This window comes from Physeter macrocephalus, chromosome 11 (assembly GCF_002837175.3).
Source record: "Physeter macrocephalus isolate SW-GA chromosome 11, ASM283717v5, whole genome shotgun sequence".
Classification (NCBI taxonomy): Eukaryota; Metazoa; Chordata; class Mammalia; order Artiodactyla; family Physeteridae; genus Physeter; species Physeter macrocephalus.
Genome location: NC_041224.1, coordinates 100,598,953 through 100,624,700, shown reverse-complemented (window position 1 = coordinate 100,624,700; position 25,748 = coordinate 100,598,953).

Below are 25,748 nucleotides of genomic sequence, written 5' to 3'. Positions count from 1 at the left end.
GCACAGGCTCAGCGGCCATGGCTCACGGGCCCAGCCGCTCCGCGGCATGTGGGATCTTCCTGGACCGGGGCACGAACCCGTGTCCCCTGCATCAGCAGGCGGACTCTCAACCACTGCGCCACCAGGGAAACCCTGGAGGCTTAGTTTTAAGGATTTAAAATATTTTCCTAGGCAAATATTTCTATAAAAGTTAAAGCATTATGTGAGAACTGTGACAATTTTAAAAGCCCCATATAGTTAGGATATTTCATTTTCTGTACTTTTTGTTCAAATGCCAGATTATTTTCTTTTTCCTTTTAAGAAATCCCAGTTATTACCAAGCAAAATATGCAAGGGCACTTAATGACAAACATTTTAACTTCAAAGCCAAAAGGTAGACCAAAATAGAAAATAAATTGGGTTTCAATGAATCATTTCACCCACTAATACAAGCTCTGCTGAGGCTACATCAGACCTTGGCTTGATAAAGGAAAACTTTGAAATAATCAATGTGACTGACACTCAGGTAAGAAACGCTTAATTTTTTATATAATTGAGAATGTTTTGATTGTCAAAAGAACATACTTCATGTGTTCCTAAAAATAACATGCAATACCTTACTGTAACATCCAAGAAGCTTATTTCATTTTTATATGCTGCATGTGTTATTAATTGTATTATTAATATTAATAACGAAATGAAACACTAATCAATGCTCCATTCCCAACAATTCATTATTAAATAAATGCCACATTCCTGATTGTGCTAAGGCCAATTAAATCTAATTTCTCTTCTGTTTCCATACATAGGCTATCTGGAGGTAATTAATTGCCACCAACTACCTTCCTCTAAGAGGATTTCTGAAACTGGTAGCACAACATGTGCCCCAGAGACCAAACAGTGCCTAATGCTGTTTAGGATGTTCACGGTTCTTTAATGACCCAGAGTAAATTTTTTCTCTCCATAAAATGCCGTCGTTTTGTCTCTCTCTTGTGCATAGAACTATTCAGGGTTCTGGGTTTCATTAACAAATTCAGACTACACAGAAAGCCACAGGCAAGGCAGGAGGGTCATCCCTTCAGGGGATACCAGCTCCAGGAGTGGCAACCTCAGCCCAGAAAGTCTATGCCAGGACAAAAAATTCCAAATGGGTCCAGTTTAAATGAATAATTTTCCAATTCTACCAGAAAATAACCTACCACTTGGAGAAGGTATTTGGGAAAGGCGAGTTACAGTTTTTATTCTTTAGAATTAAACTTTGAAAGAGGTCTCAGAGTGACCCAATAATTGTTAAAATATGTTCTCAGTGGAAATATTAGAAACTGTGTGCAGGGATAGAAACTTGATCATGCATAGATTCATAGATTCTTAAAGCTAGAAGGAACCACAAGAGGTTAAACAACCAACCTTCTCAAGGATAGGCTGCTTCTAGCCTATTCCTAACAAATGAAGATCAAATCTATTTTTAAAATCTCAGCAACAGAATATACCTCTCTTGCTACCTAATCTGACATCGAATGATCCCATTATAAAAAATAATGCATTTAATCTCAAATCATCCTGCTGGACCAGTTTACTGGGCAAGAAGGAACAGTTTTTTTTCCCATCTTCAGATAAGAACACTTCAGAGGTAAAGATTATTCAGCCTCACCATTCTCTTCTGTAAGCTACATATCTCAATCCCTGAACTTTTCTGTCCAAATTCCGCACACCACTCTTCATTTGTAGAAGCTAGACTGAGAAAAGCTCATAAGCTGAGCAGTACTGAGCACAAAGATTGTTTTATATCCCCTAAGCTAGAATATTTTAATAGTTACAGTACCTTGCTTGATTTTCTGATACTTCTGTTTTGCTGTCAACTGGCTTACTATCCACAATGAAAGCTTTTTGCCACACCTGCAAAGATTTAGGCATCCCCCATCCCATGTGTGTGTCTTACCCAAGGGGACCTCCTCTTTCTGAATCTCTTTCTACTTATCTCTGATGATGCCTCGCAATTTACAGAAGTCACCCTTAATTTGGATGCTTGCTTTCAGGGTCATCCTCACGCTTGGGGTCAGTTTCTCTCTATTCCTTTCTTTTAGATACTTAAAATATTAGACAAAAATGGTACATGAGTGGCTCCTAAAGAATTCCCCTAGCTTGAAGCTGATTTACTGATAACCGCTCTTCAAATAGACTCTGCATTTAACCTCTTCATGCTGATATTTTCTATTTCATCTGAATTTTCACATTACATGTACCTATATACACTCGGTGAAACGCTGTGAGGATGTATTTATTATAAAACGTGTGTATGTTTCTCTGTGGGAATATACAGTAAATTAAGATATTCTTCTGAGATCAGTAAAGCTGTGACCTGGAATGCTAGAGCATTTAACCACAGGTTTCATCCAACTTCCTTTGTAAATCACCTTGGGCAAGTGCTTTCTGAAATATGTACGTGAATTATTGCCTTATTTTCATACTGTGGGTATTGTTTATTATGGAAGGGCCATTAACCCTGTAAGATGCAGATAATCTTCCACTTGCTTGTCTACAGCAGATCATTTACTGTCACACTGATTAAATATATTATGACAGCAAAGCTAGTAATGCGCAAGGTATGGGCAAAGAAAAAACATGCACTTTCTCTGCCGTTCTCTGCAGAACAGTTTCTGTATCTAATTTGGTACTTTTCAAATAAAGAATATCACATTACCTGAAGCCATTTTACCCTCCTATGCTCACATACATTGGTCTCCAGAGAAAACCTAGATAACTGATTTCTATAAAAATTGTACTTACAGAGTAACACTCTTGATTAAGTTTATTATTAGTGCCCAGAGTATGTGTACTCTTGATGCCTCAAACACTGAACTCAAGGTTTCTCCTTCAGTACAAGCAATAAAACAAACCTCGGGCTGACCTTCCTCAAGACAAATGCTAAAATAATGGTATTCCCCAACTTACTTTTAAACCTAAGCCTGCAACGAAAGCTTGAACGTGATCCACGAGGGTACACCAGGATGCATCTCACATATACATGTACATAAATATACATTACAAATTACATTTTCTACATCCTGTCTCTATACACATACACATAAGCTGCTATAAGTTAGTTATTTACTATGTACTACTAGTCGTGTAAAATTTCATTTTCTAAGAATACATCTGAGGCTTAAGTCAGCAGTTTTATGATATCATCTGCACTGGGAAAACATTAAAGGCTCAATATTTAATAAACATAATAAACATCCCCATGAAACAAATTGTTCATAAACTACCTGTTTAATTTTTCAGGGTTCCTGAACCACATATTTTCTTATTAGTTGTGAGCCTGCTGGGTTGGAGGATAGATAGGGCCTGTCAGGGATAGAATATAATGTAGCGGTTTTATGAATTATTTCTGTGAGGAAAAGCCTATTACAGCTGACAAGAGGTTGATGATATTAGCCCATCATCATTCAGATGGCACCACCCTTCCCCCTTTCATCCGTCAGGCCTCTTGTATGGGGGCTGTAAGCCACACCGTCTTTGCACAGCCAACACAAAGACAAATTCTACTCTTTTTCTGAGTCCATGAAACATTTAGTATTTCATTTTGAATCATGGCAGATGACAGAAACAAATGGCCTAATGAATCTTGCTTATTGTCCCTTGCAAATCTGAGGATGAGCTAAAAGTAAAATCTGTTTCTTTTCTCTTTACTCTCTTTTTTTTTTCTTTTTTGATGCATTTCTTCTCCCTGGAAAGATCTCTGTTGCATTCTAAATAGATGTTGAAGTTATAGAATTATTTTCATAAACAGGTCGTTTGATTTAGAAATCAATTATGCAGCTCCTTCACAGCTCCTTTCCCCATCATCTCTCTATAAGTAACCTTTGGGACAGTATATGTTTTCACCCATTCTGTGGCCTCATAAAATGAAAATACAACAGGAGGCAGGATCAGAAGGAAAACTAACAAGTAAATATTTACTGTATTTGGGGAAAATGGCAATGACTCATCAAATAACAACAAGAATTAAACACCTTTGTTTTATTTAAAGGAAAATTAAGTCTGCAGCACTTATTTACAAGTTATTAGGCTGAACTTTAAAGCTTTTGTGGTTACCCTTTCTGGGTGTATTTACTTTAAATATGACATTGAGGTTTGCAAGGGATTTGCTAAGTGGAGCTGCTCTGGAAAACAATGAAAAAGACTGAGAAATGACTCCACTCACCAATGGCATCATTCCCTTACTTGCTGTTTGAAAAGTTGGGTAGAACTGAACACAAGGCAGTGCTACTCTGGTGGCCTGAAAAATACCACCTATTAAAAGATTTCCTTTATGCTGTTTGCTGCTCTGTTTAAAGGAAAGTCTTGTCCCCAGTGCTTGCTTCATTGGCATCAAACGGTATTGAATGCCATGTGTTCCCAGCAGACCACAGCATCAAGGCCATGTGTCTGTAACATATATGCATGTTTTCAACAAAACACAAAAGCATAGTCATTGAGAAACATGCATTTAACTTTGTTAAAAAAAAAAGGAAAAAATGCAGAGTTGGGGCTAAAAATAGAGAGAATGGTAGGAGTTAGTAAGAGAAAAAGAGAAGAATTTCTCCTCTGATTCCTTGCCATGCTTTGGCCTTTTTTTCTCCCTTTTCTCTGTGACTCTGTAATGGCTTTTTCAGAGCCATTAGAGTTGTCAAGTACATTTTTCTTAGTTCAAGTATGTACAATTGATCCTGATAGATGTTAATAGCTCCCAAACTAAGGCAGAGTCTGCAGTCAACATAAAGGAATAACAATTCTGTGGTTAAAAAAAGAGAAAGTTTGACAATTGATGCCATAATATAGGCCAGAGGCACTCCAGGTCAGATTTCCTTAATTTTTGGAGTAAAATTTCACCATGATGCTCCTAAGTCTACAACATTAGTTATACTGTGACTCAATTTTTTAAGATGTAGGTTTAGGTAATTTCATAATAATTTATTTCCAGAATATGAAATTTGGTAAGCCACTTTAGAAAAAATGAAATCTAAATATCTCAATTTTCTTTGATTTTTATAATTTTCTTTCAGATAGAAAGCACTACATAAAAGTTTGATCTTTAATATTAGTGTTGAAAATTTTACTAATTGAATTTTTCTAGTGATCAAGATTATAACATTAGAAAGACCCAGAATTGCCAAAGCAATCCTGAGGAAAAAGAACAAAGCTGGAGGCATAACCCTCCCAGACTTCAGACTATACTACAAAGCTACAGTCATCAAAACAATGTGTTACTGGCACAAAAACAGACATACGGATCAATGGAACAGAATAGAGAGGCCAGAAATAGACCCACACACCTACAGTCAATTACTCTTTGACAAAGAAGACATAAATATAAAATGTGAAAAAGACAGTCTTTTCAGAAAGTGGTGCTGGGAAAGTTGGATAGCTGCATGTAAAGCAATGAAGTTAGAACATACCCTCCCAGCATGCACAAAAATAAACTCAAAATGTCTTAAAGACTTAAATATAAAACAAGACACCATAAAACCCCTAGAAGAGATCATAGGCAAAACATTCTCTGACATATATCATACCAATGTTTTCTGAGGTCGGTCTCCCAAAGCAATAGATATCAAAACAAAAATTAAAAAGTGGGACCTAATCAAACTTATAAGCTTTTGCACAGCAAAGGAAACCATTAAAAAAAAACCCAAAAAACAAAGAGACACCCTACGGAATGGGAGAAAATATTCGCAAATGATGTGACTGACAAGGGCTTAATATCCAAAATATACAAACAACTTATACAACTCAACAACAAAAAGACAACACAATCGAAAAATGGGCAAAAGACTTAAATAGGCATTTCTCCAAAGAAGACATACAGATGGCCAATAGGCACACGAAAAGATGCTCAACCTCACTAATTATTAAAGAAATGCAAATCAAAACTACAATGAGGTACCACCTCACACCAGTCAGAATGGCCATCATTAAAATGTCTACAAATAACAAGTGCTGGAGACGGTGTGGAGAAAAGGGAACCCTCCTATACTGCTGGTGGGAATGTAAGTTGGTGCAACCACTATGGAGAACAGTATGGAGGTTTCTCAGAAAACTAAAAATAAATTACCATATGATCTAGCAATCCCATTCCTGGGCACATATCTGGAGAAGAACATGGTTCAAAAGGATACATGCACCCCGGTGTCTCGCAGCACTATTTACAATAGCCAAGACATGGAAGCAACCTAAATGTCCATTGACAGAGGAATGGATAAAGATGTGGTACATATATACAATGGAATACTACTCAGCCATAAAAAAGAATGAAATAATGTCACCTGCAGCAACATGGATGCAACTAGAGGTTATCATACTAAGTGAAGTAAGTCAGACAAAGACAAATACCATACGATATCACTTTTTTTTTTTTTTTTTTTTTGTGGTACGCGGGCCTCACACCGCTGCGCCCCCTCCCGTTGCGGAGCACAGGCTCCGGACACGCAGGCTCAGCGGCCATGGCTCACGGGCCCAGCCGCTCCGCGGCACGCGGGATCCCCCCAAACCGGGGCGCGAACCCGGCCCCCCTGCATCGGCAGGCGGACGCGCAACCACTGCGCCACCAGGGAAGCCCCGATATCACTTTTATGTGGAATCTAAAAGAACCTATCTATAAAACAGAAACAGACATAGAGAACAAACTTGTAGTTGCCAAAGGGGAGGTGGGGGTAGGGGAGGTATGGACTGGGAGTTTGGGATTAGTAGATGCAAACTATTACATACAGAATGGGTAATAACAAAGTACTACTGTATAGCACAGGGAACTATATTCAATATCCTAGGATATACCATAATGGAAAATAATAGAAAAAGAATGTATATATGTATAACTGAGTCACTTTCTGTATAGCAGGAATTAACACAATATTGTAAATCAACTATACTTCAATAAAAAAAGAAATTAAAAAAAGATTATGACATTAGAAAATACTATGTGAATGTACTTCAATTACTTTTATTATGCTCTTGAGTTACTGATTTCAAAAGCAATATTTGCTTTTTTACCAAAAGGAAGCATTTTATAACTAATGGCCATTTATTCCATAAGTATCTGACAATAAGAAACTTTCACAATCCAAACACAACAGCGATTGAAATCAAGTGAAGAAGGTCAGTTGTACAAATAGAACATTTGGAAATATTTGGATCTAATAGTTTAGTGCTATCTCCTTCATCATTACCTAATGCCCTTTGTCACCTCTCCTTGTCAGTCTCTGAGCCCAGCATAAGTACCAGGTAGAATTAAACATTTTTTAATTGAGAGAATCAATGAATACATTATATTTCTTTCTATCTCCTGCATGTTATCACTCTAAGAGAAAAAAATTGGTTCACTAAAGAAAATGTATACCAATTTACTTACAAACATACAGCAAACCAAGCGAAACACAGAACTAAAAAGAAGTAAAAGAAATAGATATGCCCCTGGGCTTCCCTGGTGGAGCAGTGGTTGAGAAATAGATATGCCCCAAAAAACCTGCCTTGTTTCCTAAAAGACTGAACATATTAAGTGACACTCAATGGTATCACAGTGAAACAAATCTCCCAGGAACTAAGGCAGTGTCTCATCCTCTGGTTTCCATCTTCTTACCATCGAGGCAAATACGTTTGCCTCTAACTTTGATGTACTTTCTAGTTAATCAGTTCAGATCAATTTTCTAATGTTAGTAAAGGGTATCCCTGTAAACTTCATAGAAACACATATGTTCTGGAAAATGGTAGAATATTTTTTGTTCAAAATAGATGTAATATTGCAAAATTATTAAGGAGCTGAAGTTGGATTGAGGAAAATGAGAAGTGAGCCAGAATATTTGTGTATACTTATTAAAAGAAAAAGGGACATTGGCCAGGTAATACTGAGTGAAACCATACAAAACTACTGTTTTCATAGGTCAGAAATGGTTGAATATCAGTAATTTTATATGATTTAACTTAATTAGATACAGCATTTGTAATGAGCTTAAATTGTGCATTTCCTTTTGAAAAAGAAGTACATAAAATTGCTCAACATTACCTTGAAGCCTGATGAGCAAGAGGTGACAAGAATGTCCAGAAAACAAACTGAAAATTCTACAGGGTTAGAATAGGTAGAATTATAACAATAGCTTGTTAGAGCTGAGACAAGCAGTACCATCTTCCTCAAGATAGAGTCAGCATTTGGATAGTCTTTAGAAAATCCCAAATTTTGAAACAGTTAATGCTTTCCCCACTGCTTTGCCTTATATATAGTGTTCCCTGTATCTGGAATGCCACTCATACTTCATGACCCACTTCATTAGTTTCTTTTATACGTCACTTTGCATTTTACACTATAATTACTCACAGGCTGATCTTCTTCACTGAACTGCAAGATCCCCAAGAGCAGGGTTGCTATCTTTTATTTCTGCCCTTCTAACAGTGGGTACAATACCTCACATAGAGTAGATGGTCAATGCTTGGTTGTTAGGCAATTTTTTTCAAGTTTTAAACTAAGGATTAGGGCTACTGTTAGCCAATTTTTATGTTTTGAATTATACAGAACAGAGTTGGGCTAATATAAGTTAGAAATTGAAGAAAAATCAAGCTAAAGAGTACATATTCTAATCAATGGGGAATTTATAAATTTAAAAAATAACTGAATGTGTATATTATAAAACGTAGCAGATATCCAAAAGGCATACAGATGTTAAAATGTACACTGACATACCAAGTTTAAGAAATAAAAGATGACATATATGGTTGAATGTCTCTGTTTTAACCTTATGCATCCCATTTTTCTCTTCCTTGGCCTCCTGAATAATCACTGTGTTAAATTTGGTTATTATTTCCATGCCTGCATTTATATATTTGCTACATGTTTGCATCCCTAACTGATAACTCTTTTGGCAATCTTCTATACTTCTCCAGCCTTATTGTTATATAATTGACATATAACATTGTTTAAGGTGTACAGCATGATGATTTGATACACATATATATTACAAAATGATCACCACAATAAGGTTTTTAAATTATTCATCCCCTCATATAATTACCTTTTGTGTGTGTGTGGTGGCAACATTTAAGATCTACTCTCTTAGGCAACTTGCAAGTGAATACAGGCATACCTCATAGATATTGCGGGTTCAGTTCCAGACCACCCCAGTAAACCAAATATCACACTAAAGTGAGTCCCACAAATTTTTTGGTTTCCCGGTGCATATAAACATTATGTTTACACTATCCTGTAGTCCATTAAGTGTGCAATAGCATTATGTCTAACAAGGTACATACCTTAGTTTAAAAATACTTCATTGGCAAAAATTACCACAAATCATCTGAGCCTTCAGCAAGTCATAAACTTTTTGCAGTAGTAACATCAAATATCACTGATCACAGATCACCGTAACAAATATAATAATAATGAAAAAGTTTGAAATATAGTGAAAATTATTGAAATCAAGTGAAGAAGGTCAGTTGTACAAATAGAACATTTGGAAATATTTGGATCTAATAGTTTAGTGCTATCTCCTTCATCATTACCTAATGCCCTTTGTCACCTCTCCTTGTCAGTCTCTGAGCCCAGCATAAGTACCAGGTAGAATTAAACATTTTTTAATTGAGAGAATCAATGAATACATTATATTTCTTTCTATCTCCTGCATGTTATCACTCTAAGAGAAAAAAATTGGTTCACTAAAGAAAATGTATACCAATTTACTTACAAACATACAGCAAACCAAGCGAAACACAGAACTAAAAAGAAGTAAAAGAAATAGATATGCCCCTGGGCTTCCCTGGTGGAGCAGTGGTTGAGAAATAGATATGCCCCAAAAAACCTGCCTTGTTTCCTAAAAGACTGAACATATTAAGTGACACTCAATGGTATCACAGTGAAACAAATCTCCCAGGAACTAAGGCAGTGTCTCATCCTCTGGTTTCCATCTTCTTACCATCGAGGCAAATACGTTTGCCTCTAACTTTGATGTACTTTCTAGTTAATCAGTTCAGATCAATTTTCTAATGTTAGTAAAGGGTATCCCTGTAAACTTCATAGAAACACATATGTTCTGGAAAATGGTAGAATATTTTTTGTTCAAAATAGATGTAATATTGCAAAATTATTAAGGAGCTGAAGTTGGATTGAGGAAAATGAGAAGTGAGCCAGAATATTTGTGTATACTTATTAAAAGAAAAAGGGACATTGGCCAGGTAATATTGAGTGAAACCATACAAAACTACTGTTTTCATAGGTCAGAAATGGTTGAATATCAGTAATTTTATATGATTTAACTTAATTAGATACAGCATTTGTAATGAGCTTAAATTGTGCATTTCCTTTTGAAAAAGAAGTACATAAAATTGCTCAACATTACCTTGAAGCCTGATGAGCAAGAGGTGACAAGAATGTCCAGAAAACAAACTGAAAATTCTACAGGGTTAGAATAGGTAGAATTATAACAATAGCTTGTTAGAGCTGAGACAAGCAGTACCATCTTCCTCAAGATAGAGTCAGCATTTGGATAGTCTTTAGAAAATCCCAAATTTTGAAACAGTTAATGCTTTCCCCACTGCTTTGCCTTATATATAGTGTTCCCTGTATCTGGAATGCCACTCATACTTCATGACCCACTTCATTAGTTTCTTTTATACGTCACTTTGCATTTTACACTATAATTACTCACAGGCTGATCTTCTTCACTGAACTGCAAGATCCCCAAGAGCAGGGTTGCTATCTTTTATTTCTGCCCTTCTAACAGTGGGTACAATACCTCACATAGAGTAGATGGTCAATGCTTGGTTGTTAGGCAATTTTTTTCAAGTTTTAAACTAAGGATTAGGGCTACTGTTAGCCAATTTTTATGTTTTGAATTATACAGAACAGAGTTGGGCTAATATAAGTTAGAAATTGAAGAAAAATCAAGCTAAAGAGTACATATTCTAATCAATGGGGAATTTATAAATTTAAAAAATAACTGAATGTGTATATTATAAAACGTAGCAGATATCCAAAAGGCATACAGATGTTAAAATGTACACTGACATACCAAGTTTAAGAAATAAAAGATGACATATATGGTTGAATGTCCCTAGAATCCCTAGAATTATTCATCTTGTAACTACTAGCACACTTTGACCAACATTCCCCCGTTTCCTCCAGACCCCGGCAACCACCATTCTACTCTGTTTCTTTAAATTCATCTTTTCTAGATTCGACACAGAAGTGAGATCATGCAGTATTTATCTTTCTTAGTCTGACTTATTTTACTTAGCATAATGCCCTCAAGGTCTATCCATGTTGTCACAAATGGCAGGATTTCCTTCTTATAAAATTTGTTAATATAAAATGTGTATATATATCACATTTTCTTTATCCATTCATCTGTTGATGAACACTTAGTTGTTTCCATGTCTTAGCTATTATGAATAATGTTGCACTGAACATGGGGATGCAGATATCTCTTTGAGACAGAGATTTCATTCTTTCAGTATATAACCAGAAGTAAAATTCCCACATCATACGTTAGTTCTACTTATAATTTTTTGAGGAACATCCATACTGTTTTTCATGGTGGTTACACCAATTTACATTCTTACCAATAGTGCCTAAGGGTTTCCTTTTCTCCACATCCACACCAACACCTGTTATTTGTGGTCTTTTTGATAATTGTGATTCTGACAGGTGTGAGGGAGGTGACAGCTCAATGTGGTTTTGATTTGCATTTCCCTGATGATTAGTAATGTTAAGCATCTTTTCGTGTACTTTTTCACATACCTGTTATTTGTGTATCTTCTTTGGAAAAGTGTCTGTTTAATGCAGGGTTACCACAAAACTTCAATTTGTAAAAAAAAAAAAAAAAAAAAAAAAAGCAATATCCATAAAGCACATAAAGCAAAGCACAATAAAACAGGGGTATGACTGGAATATAGTTTTTGTTAACTATATTGCTAACTATAGTCATCATGATGAACATTACATCCCTAGAATTATTCATCTTGTAACTACTAGCACACTTTGACCAACATTCCCCCGTTTCCTCCAGACCCCGGCAACCACCATTCTACTCTGTTTCTTTAAATTCATCTTTTCTAGATTCGACACAGAAGTGAGATCATGCAGTATTTATCTTTCTTAGTCTGACTTATTTTACTTAGCATAATGCCCTCAAGGTCTATCCATGTTGTCACAAATGGCAGGATTTCCTTCTTATAAAATTTGTTAATATAAAATGTGTATATATATCACATTTTCTTTATCCATTCATCTGTTGATGAACACTTAGTTGTTTCCATGTCTTAGCTATTATGAATAATGTTGCACTGAACATGGGGATGCAGATATCTCTTTGAGACAGAGATTTCATTCTTTCAGTATATAACCAGAAGTAAAATTCCCACATCATATGTTAGTTCTACTTATAATTTTTTGAGGAACATCCATACTGTTTTTCATGGTGGTTACACCAATTTACATTCTTACCAATAGTGCCTAAGGGTTTCCTTTTCTCCACATCCACACCAACACCTGTTATTTGTGGTCTTTTTGATAATTGTGATTCTGACAGGTGTGAGGGAGGTGACAGCTCAATGTGGTTTTGATTTGCATTTCCCTGATGATTAGTAATGTTAAGCATCTTTTCATGTACTTTTTCACATACCTGTTATTTGTGTATCTTCTTTGGAAAAGTGTCTGTTCACGTCCTCTGCTCATTTTGAAATCAGGTTAGTTGTGGGTTTTTTTGTTTTGTTTTGCTATTTAGTTGTATATGTTTCTTATATATCTTGAATATTGACCCGTTATCTCATATATGGTTTGCAAATATTTTATCCCATTTCATAGGCTGCTTTTTTATTTTGTTGATTATTTCTTTTGCTGTGCTGAGCTTTTTAGTTTGATGTAGTCCCACTTGTTTATTTTTGCTTTTGTTGCTTGTGCTTTTAGAGTCATATCCAAAAAATTGTTGCCAAGACCAATTTAAAAGAGATTTTTTGCTATGTTTTTGTCTAGGAGTTTTATAGTTTCAGGTTTTACATTTAAGTCTTTAATCTGTTTTGTGTTAATTTTTGTGAGTGGTATAAGATCTAAGTGCAATTTCATTGCTTTCAGTGTGAATATCCAATTTTCCCAGCACCATTTATGAAAAAGACTATCCTTTCCCTCACTGAGTATTCTTGGCTCCCTTGTCAAATATTAGATGATATATATGCATGGGTCTATTTCGGGGCTCTCAATTCTGTTCCATTGGTCTATGTATCTGCTTTTATGCCAGTACCACATTGTTTTGATTACTGTAGCTTTGTAATATAGTATGAAATCAGGAAGTGTGATATCTCCAGGGTTGTTCCCCTTTTTCAGGATTGCTATGGCTATTTGAAGTCTTTTGTAGTTTTATATAAATAATAAAGTTGCTTTTTCCACTTCTGTGAAATAGGGATAGGGATTGCATTGAATCTATAGATGGATTTGGGTAGTATGAACATTTTAGCAATATTAATTTTTCAATTCATGAACAAGGCAAATCTTTTCATTTATATGTCTCTTCTTCAATTTCTTTCATCAATGTTTTATAGTACTGAGCAGACAGATCTTTCACCTCCTACATTAAATTTATTCCAAAGTATTTTATTGTTTTTCATGCTATTATAAATGGGATTTTCTTTTTTTCTTTTTCAGATGGTGCATTGTCAGTGTATAAAAAAAAAAAGTGCAAATCATTTCTGTGTATTGATTTTGTATCATGCAACTTTACTGAATTTGTTTACTAATTCTAACAGGCTTTTTTTTTTTGGCAGAGGCTTAAGGACTTCTATGTATAAGATTATATCATCCACAAACAGAAACAATTTTACTTCTTCCTTTCCAGTTTGGATGTCTTTTATTTCTTTTTCTTGCCTAATTGCTCTGGCTAGGACTTCCAGTACTATGTTGAATAGGAGTGGTGAGAGGGGACATCATGTCCTGTTCCTGATCTAAGAGAAAAACTTTCTACCTTACACCATTGAGCATGATGTTAGCTGTGTGCTTTTATTATGTTGAGGTACGTTTTGTTCATACCCAATTAATTGAGTTTTTTTTATCAAGAAAGGATGTTGTATCTTGTCAAATCCTTCTAGTAAATCTATTGAGATGATCATATGACTTTTTATCTTTCATTCATTCTATTAATGTAATGTATCACATTTATTGATTTCCCTATGTTTAATCAGTCTTGCACCCCTGGGATAAATTCCACTTGATCATGCTGTGTGATCCTTTTATGTACTGCTGAATTTGGTTTGGCAATATTTTGTTGAAAATTTTTGTATCTATATTTATCAGGGATATTGACCTCTTGTTTTTTTGTATCCCTTTCTCTGGCTTTAATATCACTGTAATGTTGGCCATGTAAAATGATTTTGGAAGTGTTCCTTCCTCTTCAATTTTTGGGAAGAGTTTGAGAAAGACTGGCATTAATTCTTCCTTAGATGTTTTGAAGAATTCACCAGTGAAACCATCTGTTCCTGGACTTTTATTTTGGGGAGGATTTTGATTATTTGATTCCATCACCTTGTTACTGGTCTGTTCAGATTTTCTATTTCTTCATGATTCAGTCTTATTAGATTGTATGTTTCTAGGAATTTATCCATTTCTTCTAGGTTATCCAATTTGTTGGCATATAATTGTTCATAGTAGTCTCTTACGAACATTTTTATTTTTGTGCTATCAGTTATCATTATCTCTTCATTATCATTTCTGATTTTATTTACTTCAGTCTTCTCTATTTTTTCTTAGTCTCTGCAGCTCTGATCTTTGTAATTTCTTGCCTTCTGCTAACTCTGGCCTTAGTTTTCTTCTTTTCCAGGTCCTTGAGTTGTAAGCTTAGGTTGTTTACCTGAGATATTTATTAACATAGTTGTTTATCACTATAAAATTCCCTCTTACCACTTTTTTTCACTGCAATCCATAAGATTTTTTATGTTGTGTTTCCATTTTCATCTGTCTCAAAATAGTTTTTGCTTTTCCTTTTGATTTCTTCCTTTACCTATTGGTTGTTCAAGAGAGTGTGGTTTAATAGCCACATATTTGTGAAATTTCCAGTTTTCTCTTGTAATTTATTTCTAGTTTTGTATCATTGTGGTCAGAAAAGATATTCAATATGATTTTAATCTTTTTAAATTTGCTAAGGTTTGCTCTGTGGCCTAACATATGATCTATCCTCAAGAACACTCTATGTGCACTTTAGAAAAAAAGTGCTGCTGCTGCTGTATGTCTGCTAGGTTCACTTGTTGTAGAGTTCTAGTCCAATGTTTCCTTCTTGGTTTTCTGTCTGGATGATCTACACATTGTTAAAAGAGTGGTATTGAAGTTCCCTACTATTATTATATTATTTTTACTTTCAGATCTGTCAACATTTGCTTAATTTACAACTTATTTAGGTGTACTAATGTTGGATGCATATACATTTACAGTTATTATATCCTCTTGATAAACTGATCCCTTCATCATTATGTAATGATCTTCTTTGTCTCTTGTTACAGTTTTTTATTCAAAGACTATTTTGTCTGATATAAGTATAGTTACCCCTGCTCTCTTCTAGTTTCCATTTGCACAGAATATCTTTCTTATACCTTCATTTGAAGCAATTTGTGTTCTAAAAGCTGAAATGAGTCTCTGGTTGGTGGCATATGGTTGGGTCTTGTTTCTTTATTCATTCAGCCACTATATGCCTTCTGATTAAGTAATTAAATACATTTACATTTAAAGTAATTATTGATAGGTAAAGTACTAATGCCATCTTATTAGCTGTTTTCTGGCTATTCTGTAGTTCCCTTCTTCCTTTCTTACTGTCTTCCTTTATGAATTAATGAATTTCCATGGTAATGGATTTTGATTCATTTCTCTTTATCTTTTGTGTATGTACTATAGGTTTTTGCGTTGTGGTTACCATGGTTAACATAAATATGTTATAGGTATAATAGCTTATTTTAAATGATAAAAACTTAACTTTGATAGCATACAAAAACTCTACTCTTTTACTCCACTTCCCCATATTTTGTTTTAATGTCAAAATTTATATTTTATATTTTGTGTTCATTAATAAATTATTGTAGCTGCATTCACTTTTAATAATTTTGTCCTTTAACCTTTGTACTAGAGATAAGTGATTAACACACCACCATACTGCATTATTAGAGTATTCTGAATTTGACCATATTCTTACCTTTACTAGTGTGTTTCATATTTTTGTATGTTTTCATGTTATTAATTACTATCCTTTCATTTCGCCATGAAGAACACCTTTCAGCACTTCTAATGAGGCAGGTCTAGTAGTGACGAACTTCCTTAACTTTTGATTGTCTGGGAAAGCCTTTTTTCTTGCCTTCATTTCTGAAGGACAACTTTTCCAGGTAAAGTATTCTTTTTGATAGTTATTTTTTCCTTTCAGCACTTTTTTTTCTTTCATCATACTCTCTCAGCCTACAAGTTTCTGCTGGGAAATTCACTATTACCCTTATGGGAGTTCCCTTGTATCTGAGGAATTTCTTTTTATCTTGCTGCTTTTAAGATTCCTTTTGCCTTTAATTCTGGACAGTTTTATTATAACATGTCTTAGAGAAAATCTTTTTTGGGTTGAAATTGTTTGGGGACCTATGAGCTTCATGAACTTGGATGTCTTAATCTCTCCCTAGATTTGGGATGTTCTCAGTCATTATTTCTTTAAGTAAGCTTTTTCCCCTTTCTCCCTCTCTGTTCCTTCTGGGACTCCAATTTTGTGTAGATTGTTTCTTATAACAGTATCCCATAGTCCCCATAGATTTCCTTCACTCTTTTTCATTCCTTTTTTTTTTTCTCTTTATTCTCCTCAAACTGGATAACTTCAAATGATCTATCTTCTACTTCACAGATTCTTTCTTGTGCTTCATCAAGCCTGTTGTTGATGCTCTCTATCACAATTTTTTTTTTTCCATTTTATTCTCTGTATTCTTCACCTCCAGAATTTGTTTGGTTCTTTTTTGTGATTTCTATCCTTCCGTTAAATTTCTCATTTCTTTCATGTATTGTTTTCCTGATTTAATTGAATTGTCTTCCTGTGTTTTCTTGTAGCCCTCTGAACTTGCTTAAAACAACTATTTTGGATTCTTTACCAGGCAAGTTGCAGATCTCCATTTCTTTGGGGTTGGTTACTGGAAAATTATTGTGTTCCTTTGGTGGTGTCATGTTTCCCTGACTTTTCATGTTTCCTGGAGTCTTGCATTGCCATCTTCACAACTGAAGAAGTCACCTCCTCCAGACTTTACTGACTGGCTTCAGGACAGAAATGCCTTCCATCAAGCCTCTTAGGGACTCTGAGGCTTTCTTAGAACTTTCCTACAGATACCCCTGCTCCCTACTTCTTGTCCCCTCTTGAGGGGGAGTTCTTAAGATTGTATGACCTCTACAAAGTGAGCCCAGATGCTGGTTTGCTCTTCCTAGGTGGTGTTGAATGCTCAAGTTTGTAAGCTCTTTCCTAATCCTACAGAATCAGGCCTGCTTTCTATAAGTGCTCACTACCCTGTAAAGGCTCACTCTCATCACCCTCAGGGGTATGCACAGGAGTTTGCCTCAGGGAGTGTGCACACACAATTTATTTTTAGATATCTTATGTTTTTAGTAATTTAAATAGCATTTCTTCAAGAGTACATTTTTCTAATTGTATGTTGCTTATATGTAAAACTGTAATTGACTTGTTTATTGACCTTATATCTAGCAACCTTCAAATATTTTTCAAATAATGAGTGAATAAAGGGCATTTAGGTTCTAGAATATGGCCAAGTTGGAGCACCACAGGACATTTTCACTGCAGAACAATTGAAGTCTAGAAAGTTACACTATCTGAGATATCTCAGGCTTACAAATGGCATGGGTGGTGTCTCCCAAAATCCCTTCATTCTGAACAATAACAAAAACAGTAAAGAAAACCAACAAAAATGTCAAAGCTGACAAAAACTGAGAATGAATTATAGCATTGTTGGCCAGGATATGGAGCAGCTGGAATTCTCATACACTTCTGCTTGGAGGACAAGGTTCTAATTTAAATGTTCAAATTACCTTAAAAAAACAATTAGATATTTTCTCTCAAAGCTGATTCATTGAATATCCTGCAACCCAGAAATCCCATTTCTTAGGTACATGCCTGTGATAGTCTTATGCTATGCACATGTACCAGGAAATATACATGAATGTTGATAACAACATTGGTCCTAAGAGTAAAAAAACTGGAAAAAAATTAAAAATCTCCATCAAAATAGTATAGTCACATGATGGATTTTTATACAGGAGTAAATAAAAGAAACATATAAACAACATGAGGGATAAACTTTGAAACATAATGTTGAGTTAAAAAGCAAGTCTAAGAAGATAATGTATAGTATAATATCATTTTCTAGAACTCCCAAATCAGTAAAAGTAAACAATATATTCTTAAGCATTTCATATTTATGACAGAATCCCATATTTTTAAAAAAGCAAGTAAGTAACAAACACAAAATTTAGGATAGTTGTGTCTCTGAGGAAAGAATCAAAGACATAAGACAAGGGAAGAACACATAGGTAGATGCAAATTATTGGTAATTCCTGTCTCTTGGGCCGAACGTTGAGTTTATGAATATGTATTGTACCATTATGCTCTATGAATAACATTTACATAACAAAACTTTTGCATCTGCTAAAATATATTATATAATAAAAATAAAATTAATAAACATAGGAAGGAATATAAAACATTCATCCATTCATTTAGCTAATAATTATTAAACACCTATTAGTGCCAGATACCATTCTATGTACCAGGAATTAAACAATACCAGATGCCAATATTAAACAAAACAGGGAAAAAAAATCTCTGTATTCATGGAGCATGCATTCTACCAGACTCAACTAAACAAACTTTATGAAATAGGACTTATCAAAATTAAAATACTTACTAATTTACCTGAATGGAGAACAAAAAGGAGTCAGTATTTTCATTTTAAACAACGAAGTATTTTGAAATCACCAACAATCTGAACAAAACGAGAATGACTAAAGTCCACTTAAGGAATCAAATCCCTCTAACATATTCATCCTTTCCAAGAAGAACAGCTTCAGATATGGCAAAAGGATTTGATTTGAAAGGCAAACTGGGCAAATTATTGTTTTAGATGCTTGAGGAATTTAATTTCTATTTAATGATTCACAGAATATGATGACCAATTGAATTTTTCTCCCCTAAATGTCCAATACTCTGTGCTAAAGATTTGAAATAGTTGTCTTTCAAATTCAGGTACAAAAATGGACTACTCCATCTTGCTTACAAATACTAAACCTTTGTTGATCCCTCCAGAAACACTATGTAAGCCTCCAACCAAATAATCACTTGTTAATATTCACCATAGACTACCCCACAGTGGAGAATCTGGAGGTCACCACATTCAGGGTGTTAATGAAAAAGCACTCTGTCAGCTAAGAAATGCAGAATTTTCCTACCAATCACAAAAATTACTAATGCGGCTACAAATTTTTCTACTCCCAGTTTGCCATACTAATGAACATTTCTGGATAGCAAGGTTGTCCTTCTACATAAATAGGAGTGAACAGAAGGGAAAAGAAATATAATTTAACATAAAAACTTCAAGTGATCCTTGAGCTTTGAATGTGTAAACAACAACAAAAAAATCAGTATTTACTGTCACCTGAGTTAAGATTTATAGTTTAATTTGGGGTTGAATTACAGCATTTATTGAGCTAGACTAAAAAGTTTGGGGCACTAATTCAAGATAGCGTTTGGCACTAAATTTTCTAAGGTATGATTAAAAAACCAAAGACTTCTACTAAACCCAGAAGACACCTTGAAAATGGCAAAATGAACTTTAAAAAATTAGTGGGTATGCCATCTTAATGTAATATTGCTAAAGTTCAATACACAGCCATTAGTTTTTAACTGAATTAATAAACAGAATTACACCATACTGGGATGAATCTAAACAGATTTCTGAAAATAACTGATCTTAGATAAACTGAGATCAAGAAATCCTATCTGAGAGAGCACAAATTTTTTTAAAGAGTGGCTTTATTTCTTTCTTTATTTTTTTGGCTGTGGCATGCGGGATCTTAGTTCCCCGATCAGGGATCGAACCCATGCCCCCTGCAGTGGAAGCATAGAGTCGTAACCACTGGATTGTGAGTGAATTCCCAAGAGCACAAATTTTTTAGTCATAAAAATTGACAAAGAAGCAGAATGCACTAAATAGTGTTAAAATATACAAAAATTAAAGATTGTTGCTTTGGCTAAAAACTTTCATCTGCGAAAACTGAGGCATAGACTAAGGCAAAGTCAGTTATCCATCATGGCAATTAGTTCAAAATTATTTGGTCACAAAGAGTAAAGGAACAAAAAGGTACTTCAAAGCCAGAATTAAATAACATACTGTATGTCAAGCATAGTACCTGGCACATAGCAATCATTCACTAATGAATTTAGCATAAAAGTAGCAGTGCTGGGACTTCCCTGGTGGCTCAGTGGTTAAGAATCCGCCTGCCAATGCACGGGACACGGGTTCGAGCACTGGTCCGGGAAGATCCCACATGCCATGGAGGAACTAAGCCCGTGAGCCACAACTACTGAGCCCGCATGCCACAACTACTGAAGCCCACGCACCTAGAGCCCAGGCACCACAACGAGAAGCCACCACAATGAGAAGCCCACGGATGGCAACAAAGAGTAGCCCCTGCTTGCTGCAACTAGAGAAAGCTCGTGCGCAGCAACGAAAACCCAATGCAGCCAAAAATAAACAAATAAATAAATTTATTTAAAAAAAAGTAGCAGTGCTATTGTTACTGGCTGATTTAGAATTAAGGACCTTTAAAGTTATTGACATCCCTTCTGGATGCTCCTCAAATCACCCAACAATATTTAGATTATAATATATTTGACCTATAGGGTCTGACTTGTTATGATAAGTTCAGAACTGATTAAATTGAATAACAAAGAAAAATAATACAAGTAAAACCTACATTTGTACATCATTGTCAAATGAATATGTAAATGGGGTAAACAGATGTTTTGGAAATACCCCCAGAAAGTCCCTTTCTGAGGAAAAAATTAAGGGTCAAAGACATGGTAAAGTTTTCTAAAAGTAAGCTAACTTTGATAATAAACTCTCTTCAGATACCTAAGAAATCCCATCCTACTCCCATATGTTAATATCTTCTTTGAATATAAAATCCAAATTAAAAACTAATTCTTAATAGAAAGGTTTTGTTAAAAGCAACATTTTGAAATGCTGTCAGTAACTATCATAAATATTTGAGAAGTTAATATTTTAATCTTCAACTATAGCACAGAAAACACTTTTAGTGACAGACAGTGCTTCATTAATGGAGTTCTGTGTGTCTAATTGCTTTAGGCACAGTGAGCTGCATTATTTTGACACATGACATGCAATTAGTACATGGTCACACGGCTAACGGGAGATTTTACACCTTTTTTCCTTCTACATTCAGAGTGAATAATTAGCATATTTTTTCTGCTTAGAATAATAATCAGAGCCTTAGATCCAGAAATTGCCTAATGAGGTAAAATTCCAGTTGTTGACATTAATACATGTGACATATTTTTTGAGTTGTTAAAGTAAACCTTGTGCAACCACTCCATTTATCCGTTCCAAAGTGCCCCTAAGAGTTAGGAGTTATGTTATTCTTAGCTTAAAATTATTGAGAAGAAAGGCCCCAATAGATGTTTTATACCATTATTTCAGTGTTCCACACATAGTAGGTGCCAAATCAATACTGCTGTCAAATTTTAAAAGGGTTCCTTTGGTATCTTCTGTTGTCATTAAATGATTATCAGCATTCAAAATTGAAATAAACTATGAAAGCACTATATGTTATTTTGGAGAGTTCTTAGAATAAAAAAGTGGATTATTTTAACAATACAAAATTATATCAGTTGAAGTTTTCATCAAAATGTTATTAATTTTGTTAAAAACATTTAACAATAATGAAAAAATCACCCAATATATTCCTAGAGCAGAGGCAAATTTTATGTAAAGTTAACAAAAATTAGGTTTCAGAATCCATCAGTTAAATGGCCCCATCCAAGGTGAACATTGTATTCCTAATAATCTTATCTTCATAATTTTGTATTATTTTCCTTAAAGAGTCCTCCACCTTAGTAGTCATAGTCATAAATGTTTCAGTCCCCACAAAACCTGGATCTGCCCCTGGTAAAAATCACCATGCCGTGTAAGTACAAATTCTTGTATACCTCAAAGGGAATTTTTTTCTTTTTTGAAAATACTGTCCTGTGTGTGTGTGTGTGTGTGTGTGTGTGTGTGTGTGTGTGTGTGTGTGTGTGTGTGAAGACCATACTGACTTTAAGAAGTTCTATCAACAACGCTGTTAACTATTCAAAGTGTCAGACTTTAAGACTTTAAAGTCCCCACCTCTACAAAATTCAAAGAATTAAACTTTGTCCCCTTTATTTATTACTAAACATGAACCTGTAAAATTATTAAGCATTTACAAATTAAACTCAATGATCAAAATATTAACTTGGTATTATGACACAAGATGTATATTGCATAGGAGATGTATATTGAAGACAAAGGCTGAGAACAGAAAAGCCATTGACATGATAGAGGAAAGAACAAGAAACACTGAGTAGACTTCAGTTTCTTTTTTAAAGTAAATATGTGTAAGCCTAAATATTTTCAAGGCACATTTAAGAAAATCACAAAGAATTTCGCTGTTTACTGTCAACTGACATAGTTCTAAGAGTCTTGATTACAAATATATTCTATTTTTAAAATGTCAACTGTGAATATATGAGAGAATATATGGAGTCAATAATCTTGGGTTTTTATTACCATGGCCTGTAGTGAGTGACTTACTATTGTTCCTATTGTTTACATGTATAAAAACAGCAGACAAAAATTCCATCATACTATCTACAAATTGTGACAACTCTCATTTGGTACCAGATTACTTGTGAAGTGGGAAAAGATATGCACCCATCATATCACTATGACTCCAAAGCCAAATTAATGAAATAATAGTTAAGGTGAATTTTCAGTTTGTAATTTGTAAATAGGCAAGAGAATCAAAGATAGTTACGACAAATTACAATGTCATAAGACTAGCTCTACTAGATGTTAAACTATTTCATTAAACTACAGTAATTAAAACAGTGTGGCATGCACTAATATATATGCTATACCATATATACACTGTACCATATATATGCAAATATATGTAGAGCAGATCAATGAAATAAAATTAACTCAGCTATAAACCCTATTACCTTTTTTCCTTAATAGAAGGAAAAAAGAGTAGTGAAGTAGGGATTTTTTTTCTTTTAGTACAGTAAGCACCCTACATATGCACCTTCAACTTTCAAAAGATGCGAATGTGTGTTTGCATGTCCAATCATGGAAGTTAGTTCACATGTCTGGTGTACATTCTCACGTGTGTGCATCCTCTACAAGCAGTTGTGCTTTTGTGCTACCAGTGCTACCGTGTCATCTATGATGAGAAAAAAACAGCTACTACCCAGACATCACTGGATCATTTTTTCAAGAGGGTAGATAGAACTGAATCCAGCAAGGAACCATAACCTGTGCCATCAACATCAGTCATGAGTAAAACTGCAGCTTGCCCTCCGTCCCCTACTGCTGATGATCCTTCAGCTCTACCATCTCCCACCCCCTTTCCCTCCTCCAGTCAGTAATAACTCTTCTTGCCTGCTTACTCGACGTCAGCCCCTGTATGCCAGGTGTTGCACTGTACTGCTGTACTTTTCAAGGTACTATAATATAAAAGTAAAACGCTTTATTTTTTGCGTTTGTTTTTTATGTATTATTTGTGTGAAAAGTATTATAAACCTATTACATTACAGTACTATATAGCCAATTGTGTTATTGGGTACCTAGGCTTTGTCGGACTTACAAACAAATTGGACTTACGAACGTGCTCTCAAAATGGAACTCATTCATTATGTAAGGGACTTACTGTAAATACTAGGACAATTGACTAGGAACATTTAAGAAAAAAATGCCAAAACAAATTAAATCACTTACAAATTAAATTATATAGCTATAACATGTGCAAATAACCTATATATAAACTATATACATAGCATAAGAAAATAACTTCTGTGTTTATAAACTCATGTAAGGGAGAGGACTTGCTGAGCTTTGAAACAATGGAAGGAATTGCACAGAAGAAGAGTGACAGATTTTACACCATGAAATGTATTGTTTATACTTTCTTCGGTAGAATAAAAGGAATAAGAGTATAAGAGTGAAAATTATAGACTAGTGCAAATATTTACAGAAAATATAGTAATAGGGTTGCTTTTATTACATAAATCACCCAAATTCATAAGGTAATCATTAAGAGCCCATGATTAAATGAACAAAGAATATGATCAGATAATTCACAAAGTAGAATTACAGTTAGTAAATAAACATGATACAAATGTTAATCCTCACCAGCAATCCCATATATGTAGATTTAAACAATAATGATATTACATTCCCACTTACCAAATAAATCGTATGTGTGGCTGTGTATTTTAATATTTTGATCAAATAATCCCAATTCCAGAATATGTTATTAACAAAACCCCAAATACTAAACTCTCCGTATAAAGATGTTTAGCAATACTTGTGATAGCAAAATAAACCTAAAAATTCAATTAATCATGATATACTTGATGCATCAGATATACTTTATGAAATAGTATTAAAAAGGGTGGCTATGAAGATTACATAATCACAAGAAAAATGCTTTTAACCATGCTCATTTTAAACAGCAAGATTAAGCTATTAAGCACAACATAATTACTATAATACAATTTTATTTAAATAAAAAAAATAGATTGGGAAAAGAAGGCTAGAGGGAAATACACTGAAATACCAATATGAAGGAATAAAAAAATAGACAATTAGTGACTGAATTCTAAAGTTCTTTATGTGCTTTATGTATCATATATAAGTTATAGTTCCCAGGAATGCTACAATCCTTTGTCAAGATTCTGTTGAGGCTTACTTAGCAGTTGATGAGATTGATCTAGCATTTTTCATGAATATGCGATTCCTTTTATGGGTATTTTGTGGACCACTAAGTTCTAAATGTTTTAATGTTTGACACACACTTAGCAAATTATTCCTCATTGTGTGGCTGGGCAGCCTGTTTTCTTTTCTTCTCAAGTACTCCATTTCTGATTTTAATGCTATAATCAAGTATTTGTTCAAAAATTACTCTTATATTCAAAATCATATTTTGAATTATAGTCACTTTATTATTATTTCACCTGTTTCTTTTCACTGTAAAATGTTAGAAAATGGTTAGGATACATAATCAGAACATTAGAAAAACTGCATATATGAATAAAAGAATTATTTCTATCTACTCTCTGAACTGTGTTAAACAAAAATAGGTATTCATTAATTTAGTGGCTTTCAGGTCTGTTTTCTTGCCTCTCTTACATTCTTTGCTTTTATTACTTGAAACTAATCATTTTCCTTAATTTAAATATTTTAAATTGCATAATTTCAAAGGCTCTTTCATATTTAATTTTTATCCTAACGTAAATCTGTAAAACAATTACCTGAAAGTTTAGATTCTGCTTATTATTTTGACTACATAGGAATCAAGAAGTGCCACATTTACAAATTTTAAGTGAATTAATCCATTCAGAGATTGCCAAATCCCATCTTGTGTAATTTAAACTTATTTTTTAATATCACTCTAATTTTTTATTTTTGTTATTCACTTGGATGTA